General features: G+C 47.2%; 1 long non-coding RNA gene across 1 annotated transcript in view; it reads right to left on the reverse strand.

Annotated features, from left to right (window-relative positions):
* The window catches only part of LOC139799838 (uncharacterized), a 51,083-nt gene that overhangs the window by 23,072 nt on the left and 5,176 nt on the right, over window positions 1–22,835 (reverse strand). The window contains exons 2-6 of the long non-coding RNA XR_011727484.1: window positions 21,397–21,532; window positions 14,626–16,413; window positions 14,255–14,477; window positions 13,435–13,547; window positions 9,834–9,988 (exon numbers count right to left, since the gene is read on the reverse strand). This is a non-coding gene — a long non-coding RNA (uncharacterized lncRNA). The remainder of the gene's footprint in view (window positions 1–9,833; window positions 9,989–13,434; window positions 13,548–14,254; window positions 14,478–14,625; window positions 16,414–21,396; window positions 21,533–22,835) is intronic.

The raw sequence follows: 22,835 nt of genomic DNA on the forward strand, positions 1-22,835 counted from the left end.
TGGAAAGGCAGCAGGAAAACAGCAAGGAGTTGGGCTCTCCCCCCTCTTTTTTTTTTTTTTTTTCCTCTCTGTTGATTGTTGGACAAGCAGAGCCTGTGGTTTGCAGAGGCATTGGCATGATGGGGCAGCATAGCAGAGCCCCAGCAAAGACTCTGATCCAGTGGGATGCTTGGAGATTTGAATCCAGAGCACAGGCTGTTTTGGAGCCAGTACCAGAAGCTGCTGCCTGCCCCCTCCCCAAGGCTGCTTGGCTTGCCCCTGCTGCACCACTCCTGCCTGTGTGGGGATGTGCATTACCCTCAGACCATATGCTGAAATGCATGTTATGCATCAATGTTAACTGTAAATCTAAATTATGGGGATAAAAAGCTGAAAAATATTCCTTAATATCTTATATTTCTGTTTATGCCCATATAACTGGTGCTTCATCTCTTACCCCTGGAGCCCACACCCTGCCCCCAGGCTGAGCCAGACTCTGCCCCATGTTTGCATGCCAGCCCCTTCACTGGGGGAGGTAAAGCAGCCCCACAGCATAGACACAGCTCCCTGGCAGTTCCTACAAGCCACACAGATTCAGCATTTCCCCTGGCATCCCAGGGCTGGTGAGTGACCACTCTGGGGGTGGATGTGTTGAACGGCAGGAGACCAGCCTGAGCCTTGCAGTGGAGGAAAGGAAAGTCCTTTCACCTGCTTGGTGTCCCCGGTTTTGCCAGCTTTGCGCCACACACATCCCCTCACACTCTCCCAGGGCATCTGCTGAGGAAGCAGCATCTTCCTAACATCTTCAGAACACACAGGTTGGAGCCATGACACCCCCTTGGGGTCCCCTGGATCTCAGTGACTGCCCACCTGCAGCACCTCTGCATGGAGCCAGGGGTGCTGGCAAGCAGACAGGGCCCCCTGCAAGGGAAGCTGGGAACCATGCCCTTGGGGGCTCAGCACCATGCCTGGTAGCCACCAATTCCAGCCACTGGGAAGTCCTTCTGCTGGCCTCATCCAGCAGAACAAGAGCAGAGCCAGGACTGTGGAGGGGCTGCAGAGAACCAACTGCAGGGACAGAGCCCAGGGCACACGCTGGAGAGCAGAGGAGGACACCAGGGTGCTCAGGTGTGCCACCAGCCCTGTGCTCCCCAGGAGCTTGAGGGCACCTTTCACTCTCCTCTTCTATAGATTTCTAGGTGGAAAAGAACAAGGGAAGCAAGCAGGCTTGCCTGCCCTGAGAGGTCTCACTCACAGAGAAATCCCAGCCTGCAAGTGCTCTTGGCAAGGCTTTAAGACAGACAAATGCATTTGTGTCAAGAGGAGCTTCCCAGGAGTGGGAAGGGCAGCGATGAAGGGAGGAGACCTGGATGCACGTTTGTCCCACGGCCAGGCAGCCCCTCCCAGGAGTGAGCGCCCAAGGCAGAGTCACACTCCGGCTCCACAGGCTGTCCAGGGAAGCCTCTTACAGGGCTCTGGCCACTGCATAAAAACCTGCAGGTGCTGGGCTCATATCATCCCCTGGCCATGGCTGCACCTCAGGCACTGGACCAGGATGCTCAGCTCCCAGCCAGGCTTTTGAGAAAGCCACCATAGGAGATAAGGGATGGTTACCATGGAGGATCATGAGGCAGGTCTGGTGTCCAGAAGCAACTCCCTGTCCCACACCCTCACCCTGCCACAGCTCACCAGTGGCTTTGGCCCCTGGCTCTGCTGCTGTGCCTCTGCTTTGAGGTAAATTCACCTCGTTGTTTGCATTACAGCATCTCCCGGGAACCCGAGATCCCACGGTGCCAGTGCTGGCCAGGCAGCGCAGCGCAGCGCAGCGCAGCGCAGCCCAGCCCAGCCCAGCCCAGCCCAGCCCAGCCCAGCCCAGCCCAGCCCAGCCCAGCCCAGCCCAGCCCAGCCCAGCCCAGCCCAGCCCAGCCCAGCCCAGCCCAGCCCAGCCCAGCCCTGCCCTGCCCTGCCCTGCCCTGCCCTGCCCTGCCCTGGGGATGCAGCAGGCAGGGACCAATCACACAGAACTCCCAGCCCACACTGCTTACCAAATCAACTCCCCCCGCCCCCTGGTGAAAAGCAACATGTGAGCGTGGCAGCAGCTGCGTTCAATATTTCAGCAGAAAACCGCGGGTTGCCAGAGCCCAGCCCGGAAGGCTTTTTCACAGCCAAGCTATAAACCTTGAAAACGGGGGTTTCTAACGAAACATTGACATAACCTGTAGCTGACAGAGCAACTGCTCTGCTCTCAGTAAATCTGTGTTTTAATCCATAATCCCCACAGCTCCTGGGCTGTCTCAGAAACAGACCTGTGCAGCTGGCTGAGCATCCCTGGGGACACGGTGGGCAGCTGGACCGAGGGGTGGCACGGGTCTGGGTGCTCCCCACCGTGACAGCCCCGGCTGCCGTGCTGCAGGTGAGTGGCTGAGGGGAGAGCCCCTTTGCTGCAGTGTGACCATCCTCTGCCACCAAAAGGGCGAAAGAAAAAGGCAGAGTGGTGCAGTTGGTTGTAAAAACTAATGAGTTCAGATACCGACTTGCTTCATTCCGGTCCAGCTGTGTAACCACGGCGATTGTGTCCGGCACACTAGACAGTTACATCAGCTCCACACCCCTGTACAATAAGACTCTGTTTGATCTCAGAAACAAGATCAGACTCCTGGGCTTTGCACATCCTGCTTCCTACATATGTAAAATCATTTTATTACCAGCCAGGAGAGTTCATCTAAGCCGCTCTTGCTGTGCAGCTGATGTAGAGAGAACATGCCCCTGTCTGCACTTCTTTTACCAGATGGAGATCTGCAGAGAGCTTTCAGAGCTGTTAGTCCTCTGAATTGTTGGGGTTTTTTTGGTATTTTTTAATTCCTTACCTTAGACTGGACCTGAATCTCCTTATGTGCTAGTGCAGCCACTGCACAGTGGGAGGTGTATATGGCTCAGCTCTCCCAAATGTAAGTGGTAAATAAGCAGCCATGTGCTTTTGCTTGGCTTTATCCCCTTTTGTCTCATCTGCCCAGGAGAAGTTCCTTATAAAAAAATCTGCTCTGCTCTTCAATTGTCTCCTCAAATCTTCCTCTGTTAGATCTGTGAGATGCTGGGGAACTGCCCCTGTATTCAACCATTTACCGTGCCCCACATGAGTAACCCCCATTGTCACCAAGGCAGTTATGAATGTGCCCAAGCTGCTACAGGCTCAGCCTGACCTGCTGCAGCACACTTTTATTGATTACAGATTGCCCAGAAGCATTACAAGGCACCAGCTCCCCTTTAACCACAGCTATTCCGGTTACACAGTTCTACTGTTTCTGCTCTGCCCCTGGTCCCATTTATCCTGACTGCTGATGTGCAACACTGGGACACTAGCTGCTATTTTGGGTAGCAGAGCTGCATCCTGGGATGCACCTGCAGCACTAGTGTGCAGCATCACTGCATCCCAGCACGCATCTGCAGCTCCAGTGTGCAGGGAGTGCTTCAGTGCTCACCCAAATGAAAACATATTCCCAGAGAAAATATGCTTTTCAGCCCAGGCTTCCTCTGCTGCCAATGTCTGCAGGGCTATGTGGCCAGATCTCACTGAGTCACTGCACACAGGTCACCCAACAGCTGCTGGGTGGTAACTCTTATTTACTGCTCAGTTGTGGTTAGATTTAAAAAAAAAAAAACACAGGCAGAAGGAGGGGAAATCCCCTCCTTCCCATCCCAGACCCACAGAGTCATCCAGTCTAACTGGAGCAGCTACTCTAAGTGCATCTAGGTTAGGGCCTTGCTTCACCCCTGTCTTCTTTCTTCTAGCTCAGCTCTCCTGGTTTTGTTAAATTCCCAGTCTAGAGGCTTCAGGGTGCATACAGCTTTGAATAAAGCTCTTGAAGACACACACCCAGGTCACACACCCTGTAGGATCACATTAAGACAGGTCTGTTGAGCAGCATCAGTGAAGGGCAATGCCAGTCCATTCCAGTTCAGAAAGGAGAAACTGATGATCCAGCACCCAACATAGCAGCTACCAGCACAGGCACAGACATCCCGGTCTTGCACAGCCCTGCTCATTCCCACCCCTCCCAACTTCTTGGCACTTTGGGAGCCCTGACCTGAAAAAGCTCCTGAATCCTTCTTGCTGAAAGCCACTCTTAGCACATATGCCATAAATGATTAAAGTTTAGCTCCCCTGATGAAGTTGTGCACCTAGGGCAGGGCCACCATCCTGACTCATGTACAATGGCAGTCCTTTTGCCTCCCACCCTTACCTCCTGGGCCCATGAGACAAATGGGGTTCTCCTCCTCTCCTGGAGATTTTTCCCTCCAAGCCTTGGTTTGGGGGGAACTGAGTCTGGCATTCATGCCATGAGAGCTGCTGGCAAGAGAGGAGGCTACAGGAAGCTCTAGCCAGTGAGGGATACCAGGGTGTACCAACACTGTATCCATCTGGTTTCATGCTCTGAACAAGTGTGTATTTAGCCCACTGCTTCCAGGATAATTGGCAAAGGTTTTCTAAGTAGCAATGACTTCCTTCTCTCTGGGGCACTCCCTGGTCCTTCCTGTTGCTTTCCAGGCAATTTTCTGTCGGATCTCCACATCCTCTCTATGCAGGGTGTTTTTAAGCACATTTTGACTTCAGCTCAGGTCTACATGTGTGTGTGGTTTTTTTCACAAGCAAAGCAAACCGTCCAGCCGTTGTCCCACCACAACGTGTTTCGAGTGCCTGCCTTTTCCAGTGGCTTTTCCTGTTGGCCGTTTGTAATCACCCTGGGATGCCATTCCCCGCATTGCTCCAACAACTGGGGTTTAAGTCTCAGCAGAGAGCAGAGTTGACAGATCTCCAAACCCTCCCAAATTTACAGCCTGCATCGTTCTCATCAATCATCTTCTGTCAGATGGGGAAATCCAGCAACCCCAATCCAAATCGGAACACTGGTGGGAGACATTCCCAGTCCCACCCTGCCCTGTTTGAGTACACAAATACCTCTGAAAGCTCGAATACACAAAACCTGAAAGGTCCAAGGCAGCTCAAAAGGAAACTGTAAACGATCCCATCTGTGAGTCTTGGTCAATCTCTTCTCCAGGAGGGGCGGGTGGGGGAGAGAAAAAAAAGCTGAAGTGCCTTTTTTTTTCCCTTCTTTCTTTTTCTTTTCTCCAAAGGAAATGCCATTGCCTTCAAACGTTGCTACTGCTTCAAATGTCACTCGCGAGCCCAGACCTGGGCTCCTCCTCAGATGGGTTTCTTACCAGAGATGGTGGCAAGAGCCTTCAGGAGAAGTTGCCATGTGCAAAGGATAGTTATCTGTAAGCAGTGTTGAACATATGTGAACTCAGCTCAGAAGAAGAAGCAGGAAGAAGTAGAACAGGAAAGAAAGAAAAAAAGCACCTACACTTGGGCAGCCAAACTGGAAAAGTTGTCCCTGCACGAGTTTAGGAAGCCAGGATAAGCAATGGGGCTCCATATGCCCCTAGTGCTCCCCCCATTCTCTAAGCCTGCCTGTCTTGAGGTTTTCCCTTGTCAGGGCTACTGAATGGTCCTTGAGCCTTGCCCCCCACCTTTCCCAGGCAGTTTCTGCCTTTTGGCCTAACAGGCAGGCTGGGCTAAGCACTCGATAAGGGACACTGCAATTGTGTTGGCAGCCTCGGTGCATGACAAAAACACTGGCATCACAAAGCAGCTTTGTCTCACCAGGTTTCCAGTTCTGTTCCCCAGAGGAGGGAGATTGTCAGTAAGGGCACTCTGCATCTTCAAAGAGCTGAAGCGATTTCAGGCTCAGCCCAGGGTACCCGGGAGACCCCAGCAATGCTGCCCTGGGGAGTTCTAAATGAGGGTGTGGGCTGTGGAGCAGGGGTCCAAGATGCGCTTGAGAAATGCTCTGTGCATCACCGACCACCACTTGCAACCCCTGCTGGCTTCAGCCAGGGAATCTTCTCCCCAGAAACAGATGCAGATGGCAAAATATTCCAATGCTTTTGACTAGGGATTTGCCTTTAAACATGAGTTAATATTTAATTGTTAATTCAGCTTCCAGTCATGACTGTGAGAGCAGGGAATGAATACTTAAGACCATGATAATTGTGCTAGAGATGGGGAGCTGAGGCAGGGAGAGGAGATCAGGAGGTGAAGGAATGCTCAGGGTGAGTGCTGAAGACTTTCTGGTTTGTGAAATAATTTGGCTCCAGCAGAGTGATGCTGCTGTGGCTAAACATCAAGGAGGTCCTGGGACAGGTAGAGAGAGCTGCCACAGGAAGGCACTTACCACCTCCTGGTGCTCACCCTGCCATGTGCTGACATGCTGGGGCATACCAGGGGTCACAACAATTATTGGAAGGCAGAAATGAGCATTCTGGAGTGAGACCTGCAGAGCTCAACTGGTTTTGTGACAAAAGGAGCATTTGGTCATACTTCTAAAAGTCACAATGGGAAAGAGAAGCAGAAAAACTATTGAATTTAGTAGAGAATTTTTATAACAAGACTCAAAATATGAAAAGGAAATCAGAGTACATATAAAAGGAAACCTTCAAAAGGTGGGATTAGAAACCCCCATGACAAGCCAGGAAAAGGAGAGACAGACATTCAGTCCAAGGAGACACTTTTCCTGGGATCAGCTTAGGCAAAATGTGATGCCTGTGAAACACAGACTATATCCTGAACAAATCCAACTAACTCCTCCAGCTGTAAGCAATACAAACTCATAGGCCAAGAAGAAAATGAGGAAAACAACATTCAGGTGCAGAATGGGCGGTTAAGGGGAGCTGGTCCTGAGCTGCTTACAAGAAGCAGCTGGGGATGTAGAAACTCCAGCAGGTATGTGTCCCTCGGAGGGTTCCCTTGATGCCAGGCTCTTCCCCTTCACTCTCGTGAAAGTACCACCTCTTCAGCTGACAGGGCACAGGTGTGACCCTCACCTGCCCTGGGCCACGGCCTGGCTGCTCCCTGTCCTCTTTACCAGCATGGTAAAGCAGAGGGAGGTGTTGCTTCTGCTCGTTCGATAATGAGAAATAAATCCCTTTAACCTTCACACTCGTTTTCTAAGGATAATAATTCCTTTCTGTGTGCACCTACTTTCACTGTTTCCAAACTGAGCTGTAATTGCTGATAGTAATTAAGTTCATACATATTTACAGCCATGTAGAGTTATAGAAGGTCCCCCGTAGTTTTATTTGAGGCATTTTCTTTAACCCGTGATAAAATCATTAACAAGTTGTTCAGTGTTAATTGCCTCCAATGCCATCCCCTTGCCTCTGGGATGAGGAAGGGCAGGCCTGGCCCAGGATGGCCGCTTTCTCGCCACTCACATCCTGGCATGAAAGCAATGCAGAGGTGAACGTCACCTTTCTTTTCTACCTTGTTGCTCCAGTTTGGGCAGATTAATCTCTGTGGCCAAATTTACAAGCCATTTGCAAAAAGAGCCGTGCGAGGGCTAACCTGCCCTGTGTCCTCACATTCTGTGAGGATGGGGGAGAGGGACCCTGGCAGAGGGTGGCAGCAATCCCTCGCTCCCCGTGCTAGATTTCCTGCTGCTTGCATTTGTGATTTTGTGCTTGCCAAGAGCCCCAAACCACTCAGCAAACAGCGTGTGCGGTGAGAGATCACGGCATGTAATCTCCGGGCGAATCTCCCATTATACAGTAGGCTAATTAACTCCGAGCGGCGGTATAGGGTCATGATGAGCTATTGGCTCCAGGAATGTCCTCCCCAAAGGGAAGTAAATATCGTTGCGGGAGCAGGGAGCGCGTTTCTGTGGCAGTGAATCCTGATAAAGAGCTTCAGTCCATTCTCCTGCTGCTGGCTCCAGCTTAGCGTTTTTAAAGCTAATTCTCCCCCGCACTAATCTGGAGGATCCATTCAGCCCAAAGCTCAACATCTGAGTCTATTTGCAAAGTGTGCAGCTGTGTCAATTTGTAAAGACAAAGGAAAGCTCCTCTGTCAACAGGTCGAGGAGCTCAGGTAGCACGAGCGAATTGAGGGCAAGAAGTCAAAATGGTTTCACAAACCATCGGACCGTGCTTAAATCCCATCCAGCCTGAGAGGCTGGGCCAGTGCAAGGGATAAAGGGAGCGCTGAGGAGCGGGTTGAACAGCCAGGGCTGTAAATCCGCCAATTAGTGCTATTAAAGAAAGATAATTAGATCTGCTCCATGGAAACCCAAGAGGAGGCAGAATGTAATTTCCATTTGGGCTTATTTTAATAAAGGTTAGCAATGCCAGGAGATGCCAAAATTACATCTTTGGCAATATTAGAAGGGCCCTCGGTGTGGGGTAGAGCAGCTATGGGACAGCAGGAGGGGAATGCAGGAAGCCTTCTCCTTGGTGTTCATGCCCAAGGGATGGAAGCTGAAAATCCTGGAATTTATCTGGAACAATTCCAGATAAAGAAATCCAACCTCTGTTTCTGTGGCAATGTGTTTTTGTTTTTTAGGAATCACTGCTCAGGGGCAGATTCCACGGAGATACTTAGCAGCAATATGCTCTGAGCTGCGAAGAGGGCTGGGGGCAGCCGTTCCCAGAGCACAGTGTTTGGAGATGTGAAGAAGGCAGGAAACATCCCGGTGTCCTCTGAGGGAGCATAAAGAAAAGAAGTCGTGGGGAGGAAATGGGACTTCTCACCTAGATTCTTAATCTCAGTGCCATCAGGTCAGGGAAATACTTATCCCTGTTTCAGTCAGGAGGAAGTGGTGTCTTGAGAAATTAAAGTCTGAGATTTCTGAAGTCAGCCTGTGGCTTGGGATGCCACAAGCCCAAACCATTAACAACTGAGGACTGTGACACTATAGAGCCCTCTTGGACCAGCCAGTGTTTGAATGGAGCATGGTAATATCAGCATGGGCATTTGCAACCTTCAGAGATTTAATGAGAAAGAGAGTAATGAGTCGTCATGCAACTGGTGTGTGAGGTTTCAACTCATCTAAGCTAACTTTCTGCTATTCAGAGACCTGCAAACTAAGCTGTGTACAAGCAAATCCATTTCACCACTGAAAATTTCCTCATAAACAAAACTGCCAGATGAAACAAAGGCAGTCGCAGACTTTCTTTGAATATTTAAGATAAAAAATAGGACTCTGGCTCAGAAAGATTTTGACTAAACGATAACTTTGCCTTCAGGGAAACACTACACATGGGAAAGAACAGTTTCAAAGAGAAACAACTGGAAGGTTGAAAACAGCCAGCACTGGCTGATGTTGGTATAAGCCATCTCCTATTCTCACCCCTAGCAGGCATCTCTCTCCCTGTGCTTGTGGGCCAGGGAGTAAGAGTCTAACTTCAGTAAGTCTCTTTGGAGGAAATTTAATTATTGTCCATTAAGTAAGTATTCTCAGATATGCAATAATGAACACCCTTAAAATAGGCTTAGTGGGTGCACTTAGTCAAAATATACATCACACTATACACTGGGTGTATCACCAGTGAGCAGGTAAAGCAGGTAAAATCTCATGTTTGTGTTATTTCATGATATGAGGTTCAAAACAACATTCTGCCCAGCTACTTCATCCTTCTAACACAAATTTTCAGGGCACATATATACAGATGTATAAAATTTGACCAGATGCTATGTTTTTATCTTACATATTTATTTTGATAATGTCTGGCAATATAACACCTGTCTTAATTAAACACAGTCATCCCTTTCAAATACATTTTATACCTACAGTACATTTTTATTTTGAGATAATAAATCACACACATAAACCTTATTAATCATTTAAACAGCTCCTTAAAACTGCTGAAAAGATTTTCCAACTCAAACACCTTTTAAGGCGCAATGACATCATGTCTGTTGGGACATTGTTATGCAGCAAAGATTATGAAACATTTTCCCCCCATAAAGTTGCTGTAATAAAATTTGTCATTGGAGTCAAATTCATGTTTTCTCCTCTTACCTTCTTTCTTATTCTGCAGCTACCCACCATCAGAGAGATTTGAACCAGAGTTATCCACCATCCTCTCTTACATTAACTCCTGGAGTACTTGGTGTCTTCTGAGTTGCCCAGAAAAAGCTTGGAGAGAAAGAGGAAGAAGAGACTCCAAATTCTACCTGGAAATGGAGAAAAACTAAGTAAATGCTGTTGTTTTATGGACCTGAACAGCCTAGGAAGAACTGGTCCCCCCTGAAAGTTTCCACTTATGCATCTCCTGAACTACAGGAAGGTGTTGGCCCAGCTGATAGGTTCAGCAGAGGTTTCACCTGCTCAGCAAGTAAAAAGTTATGTTTGACTAAGCTAAAGAAGAGAGCTGAAGATGCAGGTGATGAGTTTTTATCAGATGAAGGCTACAGATGCTTGAATGGACACAGCCTCTTAGTGAGCTGAAACCAATGCTAAATAGGATATTTGGAGTCCCTTTCTTCTACTGCAAGGCCTGAGCCCTATACTGCATTAGAGAGCTCCAAGTGGGTGCAATACACCCTGTCTCAGCACCACCACGGGAGCACACCCCAGCTCTCACATCAACTGTGGAGACAGCCCTTTGGTGGGCTGTGAAATCAAAATCTCAGATGTCTCATCGGTGGCTCTGACTAATCCCTGCTCTGTGCTTGCTCCCTCATCCTGTCCTAAAGGAGGAGAAGCACACATATAAATGAGTCTTTTGGGTTTGGTTGCTGCCAGAAATGCCTCTTCTGGCAGATGGTCCCTGCTAGGGAGGACAACACTGCAGAGTGCACTGTGTCCTGCAAGCGGGACACAGGTCTGCACTAGTTATAGCATCAGTAACTCAAAGATCAAGGCTAGAAGAGCCTCTGGCATACACATACAAAAATCCAGCTGAAGTCCAACCTGCCAGACCATAGAAGGTGCAGGGATGTGCATGCTGCTGGCTGGTCCCAGCAGAGAGCAGAGCTGAACTCATCTGATCCTCCCAGCTTCTCAACTGCCCTCCCAAAACAGCACATATAAAAAAAAGCCTCAGCCTAGCTGCAGGCCCTATAACAGGTTTCCTTCTCAAAAGTCAGTAACCAGGGAGATGAATACACCTGCCTGATGCTAATTAGAAACCTCCTGGGATGCCCTGTGCCCCCTCTATAGCACAGGGACCTGTTTCCAATGCCAGCTACACCATGGGACACCCCACAGCCTGTCCCCAGGGACCCCAACACCTCCTGTGCAGCAGCTGGCACTCCTGGCTGTCTTCCTTCTTGTCTCCAAAAAAGCAGGCAGAGTGCATACCCATCATTATCTGAACAATTAAGCTATTAAGCAACTCAGTTAATAAATTCAGATTTTGCCCCAGTACATTTCTAATGACCTTGTCTAATAAATTCAGAGATCTGGGAAGAATGCTTGTTGCCATATTTTAAAGGCAAAAGTGATTTATGTTTGCTGAGAGGGCAAAGACAGCCGCCTATGATTTATTACTATCAGTCACTGTATCTTTCACCCCTTTAATTATTTTCTCTACAGGCAGCTTCAGAAGTGCTCTTGAAGGCTGAACAGTGGGCCTTTTTCAAGTTCAGATACTTGCTGCTGAGGTTTGAACTGCTGTTTTTGCCTTCCTATATGTGGCTTCAAATATTAATCATGGAAGCTGCAATTTAATTTGCTTAGGTTGGACTTGGCACAACAAATGATTTTGCATGGTTGGTACCCTACCAGGGCCAAATGCCTGAAACCTCTAAGATTTTTGTCCATTGGTGATATTTTCCACCGGGAAAGCCAGCAACAACTACCAGGCTCCATAGAGCTGACTGGGTTCATAACAAGATTTTTGTTGTCAGACTATAGTCAGGAGGTTTGGGAATAAGGCTGAAGGCTGCTCTGGCTTTACTGGGCAAGAGGACTTACTTTCCTATCCTTCCCACAGAGGGGAGCTCATCTGGCATTGACCACAAAGCCAAGGGGGAAGATGAACTCACTGTTGGAAAGCCTGAGGCCAGGACAGGAGAAGCACTATTATAGAAGGAAATTAATCTGGTTTCAAGAGGGGAAAAAGGTGGGAATCACTGCTTGAAAGCCCCTCTCCTGCCCAGGGACATGGGGGATTTCCAGAGGAGCCATGTGAATTTGGCTCTCTGGTCCCAGGAACATGAGGTTCATGCTGAGTTCATCTGTCACTCACATCCTTCAGAAAGCCCAACCTAAAACAGACAGGGATGCTAGTATTTATATCCTCACTCTCTTAGCCCTGGACTTCCTAAGATTAGAGAATGCCATATTTAATCTTTGCCCAGCTTCCAGTCTCAAGTCAGGCCTCAAACTGTGTCAGTTTTTTTCTGCCAAGACCACCTACCAGGTAGTCCTCAAAAAGGACCTGGTTGGGATTCAGACAGGAAAAGATATTTCTACAAGATTTCCTGTCTGGATTTACAAGCCCAGGAAGTCTGGAGAATACCAAGGAATCATCCCAAACCCTGATAACTGCCTGGCTGACTCATGGACAGGGTGGACATCAGGGCTGTAGGACAAGAAGTGGCTCTGTCCTCACAGCAAACTGCCCATCCTGAGATGGCCTCAGCTCCCATCAGAAGCATGGGGGAAGGAGACCAAACCCAGCCAGGGCCACATGGCCTGGAAAAGGTTTTGTTTTCCAGAGGTCCTCATGGGCAGTGTCACAGGGGCAGGCTTGAACATGCTGCCTTATGTGACACCATCCCAGCATCCAGCATCTCACTCGGTTCAAGTGCTCTGCACTAAACAAACACTGGGCAAGAAACAAGGAGCTTCCAGTGGGTTTTTTCCTCCCCAGTCCACTCAAGCATGCATCTTCTCAAATAACATGTCCTGTTTTGAGTCGCTACAGCCAGAGGAAACTCTTCGCAGTGTTTTTGGGGTCAGTTTTTCATGACTGAGACTTAGTCATGCAAACAAAGATTTTTTTTTTTTCTGACCAAAACAACATTAAGGAGAAAATTCTTTCCCATGACTAAAGCTGGACAGGAATTTTTCAACAGAACATCAGAATAGAAAGTTTCAGGGAAAGTGTCAGTTTGATTTGATTTTACATGCAATTTATCTTTTAGTTTTTAAAATGTGGAAATGCACACTTCTGATTATTAATCATTATCATGCAGATAAATATCACTATCTTTACCAAGATAGGCACCAAATGCCTTAAAACTCTGGTAACTTTAAAAAAGATTGAATATCATCACCCAGCCAAGGGACAAGATGCAACAATGCCAGGACCTTGTTTTTATCTTTTGGTTTGAAAGGCAGTAAGTAATTATTAGAGCCGCAACACCTCTTCAGAGGAGTGTGTTAAGGAATATATTTGACAGCCCAGCTTCTGTCCTTGCAGACTGCCCACCTAAAGTGGTAGGAATGCAGACTAAGAGACACCTTCTTCCAACCTGCAGTAAAGGCGAAGACTCACACCAGGCAATGAGCGGCAGCTCCTCACCTCAATGTCAGAGGTCGCTGCTCCATTCATTCCCATTATTTCAGGGGATACCAAAAGCAGTAATGTAATATATAAACACGTTACCACCACTGAAACTTTGAACAGTTTGGCAGCTGAACTTAGAAGAGCACAGAATATTGATCTTACCTTTATCTGCAATGATATTATGGCCAGAGAGGGGCTAGTGGAGAGAGCTGGAACTGCTGCTCTGCAGGACAATGTAACCCTTCTGAGAGTGGTCCCAAAGCCCAGCTATCCATCTGTCTGTCCAAATAAAATGCAGCAACAATGGAAATGGAATCCATTAAACTAAAATAGACATGATTTTGTTGGCCTAACCTTGGTTCCTTGTACATTGAAGCCTTCCATTTGTGGGCCTGGACGTTAACAGATGAGTTATTAACTAGCCGTGGCTAATTATAGATAGCTGCATCACCTTCTTAAAAGGGAGGCATTGTCAAAGCCAGCTAGGGCCAAAGTTGAGGTCTTGTGAAGTTAATCTTATTGTAAAAATAGCTCAATAGAAAGTATTTTTTTTTTCCTTTCAACTTCCACCAAAAATCAATCTTATGGGAATTTGAACACTTCCCTACGTGTTTGCAAAACAGCCATCAAAGCAGGGCAGAGTTAAAACAGGTTATTCTTTCCTCATTGTCTGAGCTGGCACTGAACAGCACGTATTGGTGAGAAGGAAATCATTAAGCCTTTAAACTTTCTTTCATTTAGATGATATACAATATTGTTAATGAACACAGTTACTGGCATTTGCCTTCCCCAGCTGTATGATTTTTTACTTAGCACCATACTTTTAATCTTCCCATAGACTTAAAGAATTGTTATCTCTGAAAGGAAGTGAGACCTCCCTCACTGATGAAGATTTAGTTTGCTAATGTGTTTCGATGAGGCAGGAATGCAGTGTGGAGGAATTAAAGGAATAATAAACATTTCTACCCACAGAAAGAGGAACCTGCCCTCACAAAGCACCCCCAGCTGGTTCATGGGTGGAGGTCCTGCCTTGGGGCCATACCAGAGCCTGGGGTCTTCCCAGAAATGCGCAGTGGTGATAGCAGAGCAGGGTTTGAAAGGCATAAATAAAGGCAGAGTGCTAAGCTCTGGAGTGATGGGAGCCAGTACTGGGGCTTGGCCCCTGTGTTGATTTCACTACAAGAGTCTGGTCCTGTCCACAAAACCTGCAAATGAAGAGGTGTGTGACATTAGCAAAGGCTCTCTAATTAGATGGAGAAAACAAATCTGCTCCACCCCAGGCAGCTGCAGCTCCAGCCAGCATGTTACTTATTAGCTCAAATTATTATTATTATAAAAAAACACTTGACTTACTTGTTCAAAAAGTGAAAAGGGATTAGCGGGGTCTCTCAGACAGCTCTCCTCAGACTAACCTCCAATATCTCAGACAAAGGCTCAACCAGAACAGAGGCTTTCTCAGTCCGAGGACAAAACAGACCCCAAACGGCTGGAACTGAAAGTCAAAGGCAATACTTGACACAGCACTCAACTCTGTTTGCTGACTTTTCCTAATGCACACAATGAAATTCAGCCCAAATATGTCAATGCTGCCAATTACCCAGAGCAACAGCTGGACCCCAGACTTGGTAAATCAATGGAGGCACAAGGGAAAGCTGCTTTCCCCAAACCTGAAGTAGGTGGAAGACCATAAAGGCAAGAAGCACACCAGGAAGGATTAGAGGCTGCAGAACAAAGCATGTCAGGAAGGCTCCAAGCCAGTGGGCCCTCTGCCCACCACCCCTCCTGGCTTGGGCTTCACCCAGGTCTGCACAAACCTTTTCTCAGGGAGGCTGCATCGCAGCCCACTCCCAACAGGAGACCAGGGAAAAGGGGGATAACTCATTGACTAAACCCGCTGTAGGAAGCTTGAGTTTCAGTAGTGAGGGGACAGAGCTGACTGGAACCTCAAAACCTGCTTTCCCCAGGGCAGCAAAGCTCCAGGTTGTATAGGAAAGGGCGAGCAGGGCTGGTGTTGGCAGTTTGATTAAAAATTATTTGATTGGCAAATCACAGCTCCCTGGGACTTGGTAGGTAATGAGCTATAGACTTGGTGTGAGGAGCTCTCTTTAAAGTATTTTCCTGTTAAGCAAATTGCTCACCCACATCCCCCATCTCTGCCAGCTCTGCTCATAAACCGAAGGTCTTCCCAGTTTTGCAGGCTGAAAGTCTGAAATAAATGGAATTCAGCAATCTCTGTGGAGATGCTGGATTTGTCAGAACAGCAGCTGGCATTTTTCATACCCACCAGGCCCACCACATGTGGCTGGGTGCTTTGCAAACATAGTCCTGGGGGTAGCAACACCTCTCTGCATACAGCCAAGTCTGGAAAATGGCTGAGCCTTTGCCATGATGGTTTCATCAGTCATTTTTCAGTCCTTACTGGAAAAGCTGTGCATCCCAAAGTGCCTGAAAAGGACTGTAGTAGTTTGCTTCAAGAGAATTCTGAGAAGTGTGATGTTCTGCCACTCCCCTCCTGGGCTTCATGGCAAAGTGTGGTGTGTAATGGGCCAGAGAAAATCAATTGGACACTGCGTTTGAGAGATAAGGATTGGGATTTTATTGTGAGTAACCTGGTGACCCCAATCAATCTCTGTCCCCAAACCTTCTGAAAGTTTGGTACTCTAGTCGGCAATTAAGGCTCTACAACCAAGAACTGTAGCAGATGTTCCAGTCAAAACACATTTATTAACTATTTATTTTTGATGCATCTCAGGACATATCAGTCAGTGCATTTAAAGGCAGACAATAGGTTTTGCCTGACTGATATACAGCCCCATTAAGATTTAGAGTTATTTCTGAGTTTTCAATTTTTTAATACTGATAAAACTAAAATAAACTGCAACCCCACCCCTCCCCCAACCTTCCTTGTGATAGTGACCCTGCAAGAACTAAAGTGAAACTGTCTCAGTGTAAAGAGAGCTTGAAATGTGAATGGGTATGAGACCTTTCCATCTCACTTTCCTGACAGGGAGTGGGGACAAGATGATGTTGGGCATGCTCAGGAACTTCTGCTTCCCAGCTGAAGGTCTCTCCAGCCCCACTTCAGTGGAGCAAGAAGTCAATACCCGGTGGGAATGGCTGCTGCTCAAGTCAAAGCAGGTGCTGGAGACAAAGCCAAGAGAGGACAACAAGTATTGAACACAAAGGTTAATTCCTCAGATAAATACATTTCTGTCAAGCAAAACTTAAGCCTGTTGCCTATGCCAGGATGCCTCTGGGCCAAATGTTCCCATGGGTACGAGCTGCTAATGCTGCTGAAGGTAGTGCACACTCTCCCTGTGCGATTTGGGGCATGGTTAGTGAGGGACAAGAGAGGAATAAACTCAGTGCTTGCTGGGCCATGAGAGGTCACCCAAGGAAGACTGTCTCCGGGGGACACACAGAACACTTTCCTTCAGCTGGTGCCTTCAGATACAGCTGGGGCTGTTATGCCACCCCATGGTCTGGAAATGTGGCTCTGCCCCATGCAGCAGCAGAACAAGAGAAAGCCTTTTCCCATTTGCTGGCAGCTCACCCCAGAGTCCCCCACACCTCCCACATACGCAGCAGCCACACGGGTGGCCAGGCAGGGTCCAGCTCTCAGGTCCCCAGTGGGGTTTTGCCTGGTGGATATTAACGGTGGTGAGTGATGCCCGTTAACATGCTGAGCACAGCCGGCTCAGCCCAAGCTAAACACCCCTGGGGCTGGCCCCATCCAGGGCAAGGGAAAAAAAAGGGGCCTTTGGCGGGAAGGTGTTTTTCATCACCCCGAGAGCTGTGTCTGATTGCATTGTCGGAAGCAGCAGGTAGCAGTGAAAGGCAGGGTCATTCCCCTGACCAGCCCCAGCCCCTATTGTGCCGCCTTTCAGTGCGAGAGAAAGGTCAGCCCACAGCTCCGGCTCCCAGCCTTCACTTTTTTGTTACGATTGTCACAAGGTAAATTAATCAGATTTATGGCATTAAGCCTTGCCGTATCTTGAGCCTTTCAGTCCTTTCTGCCCCCAAAACTTCTCTCATATGAACAGGCTTTGTTTATCCTTGCTCATACAATCTTCATTTGGTGATGGTGCAGCAGTAAAGGGACAGACTGGAGGAGAGAGCTGCTGCCCAGCAGGTACCCTTCAACAGCCACACTCATATTTGTGATTGCAAATATGTGTCCCTGATAATTTGCTGGGGAAGATCTTGTTTTTAGAGCTTTGGTGCCACATGCACATCTTTTGAGCAGAGTAGCTGCCCACCAATAAATAAAAGGCAAGAGCAACTCTGCAGCAGGGGTAAGCAGCCACCACCGTGAGCACAAAACAGAATTTATGTCCCTCTAATGTACCTACAGCATATGGGACCACTTACACAGTTGTTTGCCTTGGTCAATGGGTCTGCTGAGCCTTTGGGGAGCTGGGTCTTATTTCACTTTCTGACAGGGATTTGGAAGTGACCAGCCCCAAAGCTAGCACAGGGCTCCCCAGCCCTGCTCCCAGCATGAGCCAGCGGCAGGGCCAGGAGGAGGTGACAGGTATCTTTATCCCACCACCCAGGAGAGCTTCAACATCCTGCTGGCAGGAATTTGTCTGCAAATTTTCTTTCATTGAAAGGAGTGAGGGGGGCTGATATGGCTGCTTGATTAAGGGGCAGGCGAGGTAGAGACAGGGGCACTTCAATGTACTGTGCTCCAAGGAATTACCCTCTCTCTGGGAGGCTGCTGTCCACTTCTCCCCACCATTTCTCACTCATAGGATCATATCCACAACTGCCAGCTTTGTCAGCAAGTCTCACTTTTACAGAGCTTACAGCTTAAAAAAACCCCTATACTTAAAGTATCCATATGGGAAAGCAATCTCTAAAGAAAGAGCAATGAAACCAGGAGAATAATAAATGAGATTGCAGTGAAACTAGCAGCCAGAGTGGGGAAGGATTGGAAACACTATCAGCAACCTTATCTGCTGCAGGGCATTTGATTTTGATTTGATTATCCTCAGGGTAACTCATAACCATGAAACATAAAACACATTAATGCATTTGTTTTGAGCGATGGCATGCAGATAAGAGGAAGATTATAGACCACATTCGGATGCTGTGTTCCATTTCGGCTTTAAGTTTTTTAATTTCTACACCAAAAAATGAAAAGCAAGATGATGGTGCATAGTGTGTACATTCAAATGACGTCCCCATAATCAGAAAACATTTAGAGTGTATTTAATTTAAGTAAGCGAATAAGAATGACATCCTAAATTCTGGTCACCCATCACTCTTAGCAAAAAGACCTTTTCCCAGAGAGAGCTGGCAGGCTGAGTGCCGTCTCTCTGAAAATGAGCAGTGTGGGTGAGTTTGCACATAATATTTCGGCCTGGTGCTACTACATAACTCAAAGATATTTTTAACATTTAGAGCATGAATGGTGTCACACAGAGTGAAAAGTGAGACTCACAGTGAGCCAAGGATCCCCTGTGACAGAGAGGTGATCTGTGAATACAGCCAGCAGCATCCCTTCCTTCCCCATCATGGGGCTGTCCTCCACATCACTCCTGGCCACTCTCCTCCACACAACCCCAGCCCAGTGACTCATTTAAACCAGGAGAACTTAAAATATCTGGGTCAGGTCCTCCCCAAAGTCAGAGAGGGAAGGTGAGCCTGGCATGAGACCACACCTCTGCTGAGTGTCTTGGGTGGTGGCAGCAAGTCATCCCCACATAAGAAATTACTGGATTGTTAATTGATGATATGGTCCAGCTTTTAAGAAGAGGGTTTTTTTGTTGTTGTTGCATCCTGTGTCCCAATGGGAAAGCTGCCCAAATTCTCTACCTCTGCCCATCTAGCACACAAGCTCTAGCTGCCTCACAGGGATGAGGTGTTAGCAACAGGTATTTGCATTTTCAGACTGAAAAGCTTTAATTGGTATAACATATGTCCTAAAAAAAAAAAAAATAGATGTGATTCATGCTTTCAGACACATGACTACTTAAAAGTTTTGCCAGCATACATTAGCTACAAACACCATGATGATTTCCCCAAGATTAAAAAAAAAAAAGACCAATTGTGCCTGAATGAAAGAAATTGTGTCATTTTTTTGCCTTGTCATTATTTTCATTGCCCTCTTCGTCCTCTCCCCTAGAAATGATTAAATTATTAACACAATTAAAAAAGTAACATAGCAGATGTCTGGCCTGTTTGATCTTGAGCCTGAATATGGAAGAAAAAGGAGTCAAGACGCTGATTATGGGGAAAAAAAAAAAGAGCAGAAGAGGGAAAAAAAATTGTAACAGGAAAGTCATGGTGGACAAGATCTGGCTTTGATCTCTGCACAGCACCAGCATTGCTGGGCAGAGGGGCTCTGCTGAGCAATGTGGGTCTGTTATGAGACTACTTCATGGGGTCACAGGAGCAACACTTTACACCATCTGCTCAAAAGCAAACAAGTCCTTCCAAGTGAGATTTCCATCTTTCGGGTATGAGAAAGCAAGCAAAATAAAGATTTGATATGTGTAGAATGAAAGTAGACCTCAAATCACAGATGCTATTTTCACTTCTACACAACTGGCTTCCTTCGTCTGAAGGTGACTGATTAACAGGCTGCCAGCCCTGGCTGGCTCATTCATTTTAATTCCTAATTTGTGTACCCTCCCGTTTGCCCTGCTGGAGGGAATCCAGAGTTTAGGAAATGACCATTAGAAATCAGAGCAACAGCAGCAGAGAGCATTAGCAGGCACACAAAACTAACCTGCTCACACTGCTTCTGGTAATTTCCAACCATAAAGATTAGGCTGGAAATGACAAGGGGTCATTTCTCATGTACTCACTGCTGGCACAGTCTCTAAATACATTGGAGAGGGACTGAGACTTTGACCAGATTTTCACCAGGTCTCCATTGGTCTTTTTTGGACTTGCCATTTAAATTACAGTTTCCAGAGGCTATTGAGTAGCTTTCTAGCATGTATGAAAATCCTGAAGATGGCCTGGGAGTGGGAAATATTCCACAAATCCCTCCAGAATTTGGCACTTCTGGTAAAAATACAAAGTGGTACCATGGTGTGTTTGGGATTGCAAGCTCCCCCCATACCTCCAACCTGAAAGCACCACCAACACACTCCAGCCCTCTTCTTATTGAGAGAGGGTGACCCTGGCCAGAGACACAGGACAAGAGCTACCCCCTGGATCTGCTTCTGTTTGTCTGAGAAGCAATTATTATCAGAGGAGAGTAGTAAAAACATCCCCATCTTACTTATACCTACTTCTTCCTGGACTATGGGTCTCACCTGCTGCTTGCAGACATCTCCCAAGCAGGTCAGGCCCACAGCTTCCCCTCTGAGAGCCTGAATTGGATACTTTAGAAGGAGAAAAAATTCTCACAAAGTGTGGAGGTGAAGCAATCTACCACACACAGATTCCACCTGAATTACTGGCAGTGACTGATTAGAGCTGTGAGGCATCTGACCTTCATGTCTTCAAGGCATCTTCTAGGACATGGCTGAAAACAGAATTTCTTCATCTTGCCCTGACATCAAGGCAGCTCCAGAGGACAGAGGGGGATGCTGTGATGTTTTGGGCACCAGCAATGAATAGAACTTGTTTCTGACAGCAAAACCTCTGTAGGTGGTGACTGTAGAGCTACAGGCCTTTGCCTCTATGCAGGACCCCTAGAGAATAATTCTTTTCGAACACTTGTGTTGAGCCAGTTCCCAGGAGATGATGGTATGGGAGAGTGACCCTCCAGTGGGATCCATGTTACCCAAACTGTTCTGTCCTTCAGTTGCTGGATGCAAACAGCTCCACACTAGCTGTCCCACCAGTCATGGCTGCCTCTCTGCATGTTGGATATTTGCCCTTAGGAATCTGAACAGGAACAAACCTGGCCTGAAAATCTGCCACTTAGAGTATACCAGGCATCTAATTTTCCAAGTGGAAAAGTGTTTTACTTTAGCCCTTCTGATGAAAATTAATTGAAGACATATGTTCACAAGACCCAGAGGACATCTGCATAAGCAGTCAGTGAGAAGATCAAGACCAACTCACACCAAGAAGCCATGTGCTTAACCAGCATCACCTGTCCTGACTACAGACATGTAGGAGGTGGCCTCAGGGTGCCAGGACACCCAGCTTTCATCTTACCCATGTGGGGAACACCCCTGACTGTCCTCAGGTACGTTTTCAGCCATCATCTCCGTTGACATGCAGCCACCCCAGAGCAGATGAGGGCACATGCTGAACAGCAGAAGCAGCCACCAAGCATAGATGGAGCCCATACCTAGGATTCAAATGCAGGATTCAAAAGCAGGCAGTTAATAGAAAAGATGAGCAAAGCACACACTAATTACAGCTACATTGAGATTCATCAGCTGTGAGATGTTTCCAGGCTCAATGTGGTTTGTGGTGAGATTTTCACAGAGGTGACACATGGCAGCCAGCTCCCTTTCCCATGTGTGTGTGTCTCAGCCATGTGCTCCGGAGGAGATGGCTTCAGCTTTCAGGTCCTACAGCCCTGTGTTGGCTGAGAAGTATCCTCTGTGAGGTGGCAGACACATAAAGGGCTCTTCCAGAAAGCCAGAGCAGGGACATGATAATTTTTTTAGCTTAGAAATCTTTCCTTTTAGGCAGATTTAGCATAAACATGGGGTATTTTTTTCTACCTTTTCAAAGCAAGGCAGCAAACCAAAAGTAAGAAAACCTCAATCACACCTGGTCAAACAGAATATTTAACTCAATACAAGGGAATAGACTTAGTTTCATTTTCATATGTTTCACTTGTGGTGATTGTTTTTAAAAGAGTAAGCTCATTCATTAAAAAATAGTAAATTTGACATTTCACCATGGAACAGCAGCTCAACACAATGCACAAAATTTTCTCAATTCAAAGGATGTTTGTTAAACTTTTTCTACATTTATTCTCCATCTTTGTTCCTTCCAGACTACCTACTGAGTGTTATCCCATTTCATAAATGGCTTCAGCTGCTGTGAGCTTTAGCCATGTCACATTTTGGTTGGACTTGATCTTAGAGGCCTTTTCCAACCTTACTGAGCCAATGATTTTCACACTATCAAGGACCAGGTGATATCAGTCAGCATTACTGCTGTCACTGAGAAAAGGTAGCTTCTTATGTGTCATGAGCATTTCTGACACCACCTGGGAAGTTTGCCTGCTGCTTTGCCCAAGGTGAGACCAAATTTTTCAAGCCTGAATGTCCTGAATTAGGCTTTTGAGTAGAGTTTTCGGCAGCCGAAGAGAATAGCCTACACCCTATGGGTGATCCTTGTGAGGTGAGAAACCAGGTAGAAAATACGGAATTTGCCCCAACAAGGCTTACCAGAGCTCATCTGGGGGCATCCTTGAGCCATCTGAGCAACCCGTCTATTTTGGGCTAGTTTGAATGTGGAAGGCAAAGAAAATGAAGCCCAAATGTCAATCTAAAGCACAGTTGACCAAAGAGCAAAAACACAAGGCCAGCACTCTGATTTCTCCTTGTCTTTCACCATCCAACAGCTGCATTCCAGAGTGGATCTGCTAATGACAGTGAGTTGGGCACAGACCAATGTGATGAGCACAGGCAGGT

The sequence above is a fragment of the Heliangelus exortis genome, chromosome 9 (assembly GCF_036169615.1).
Source record: "Heliangelus exortis chromosome 9, bHelExo1.hap1, whole genome shotgun sequence".
In the NCBI taxonomy this organism is placed as follows: Eukaryota; Metazoa; Chordata; class Aves; order Apodiformes; family Trochilidae; genus Heliangelus; species Heliangelus exortis.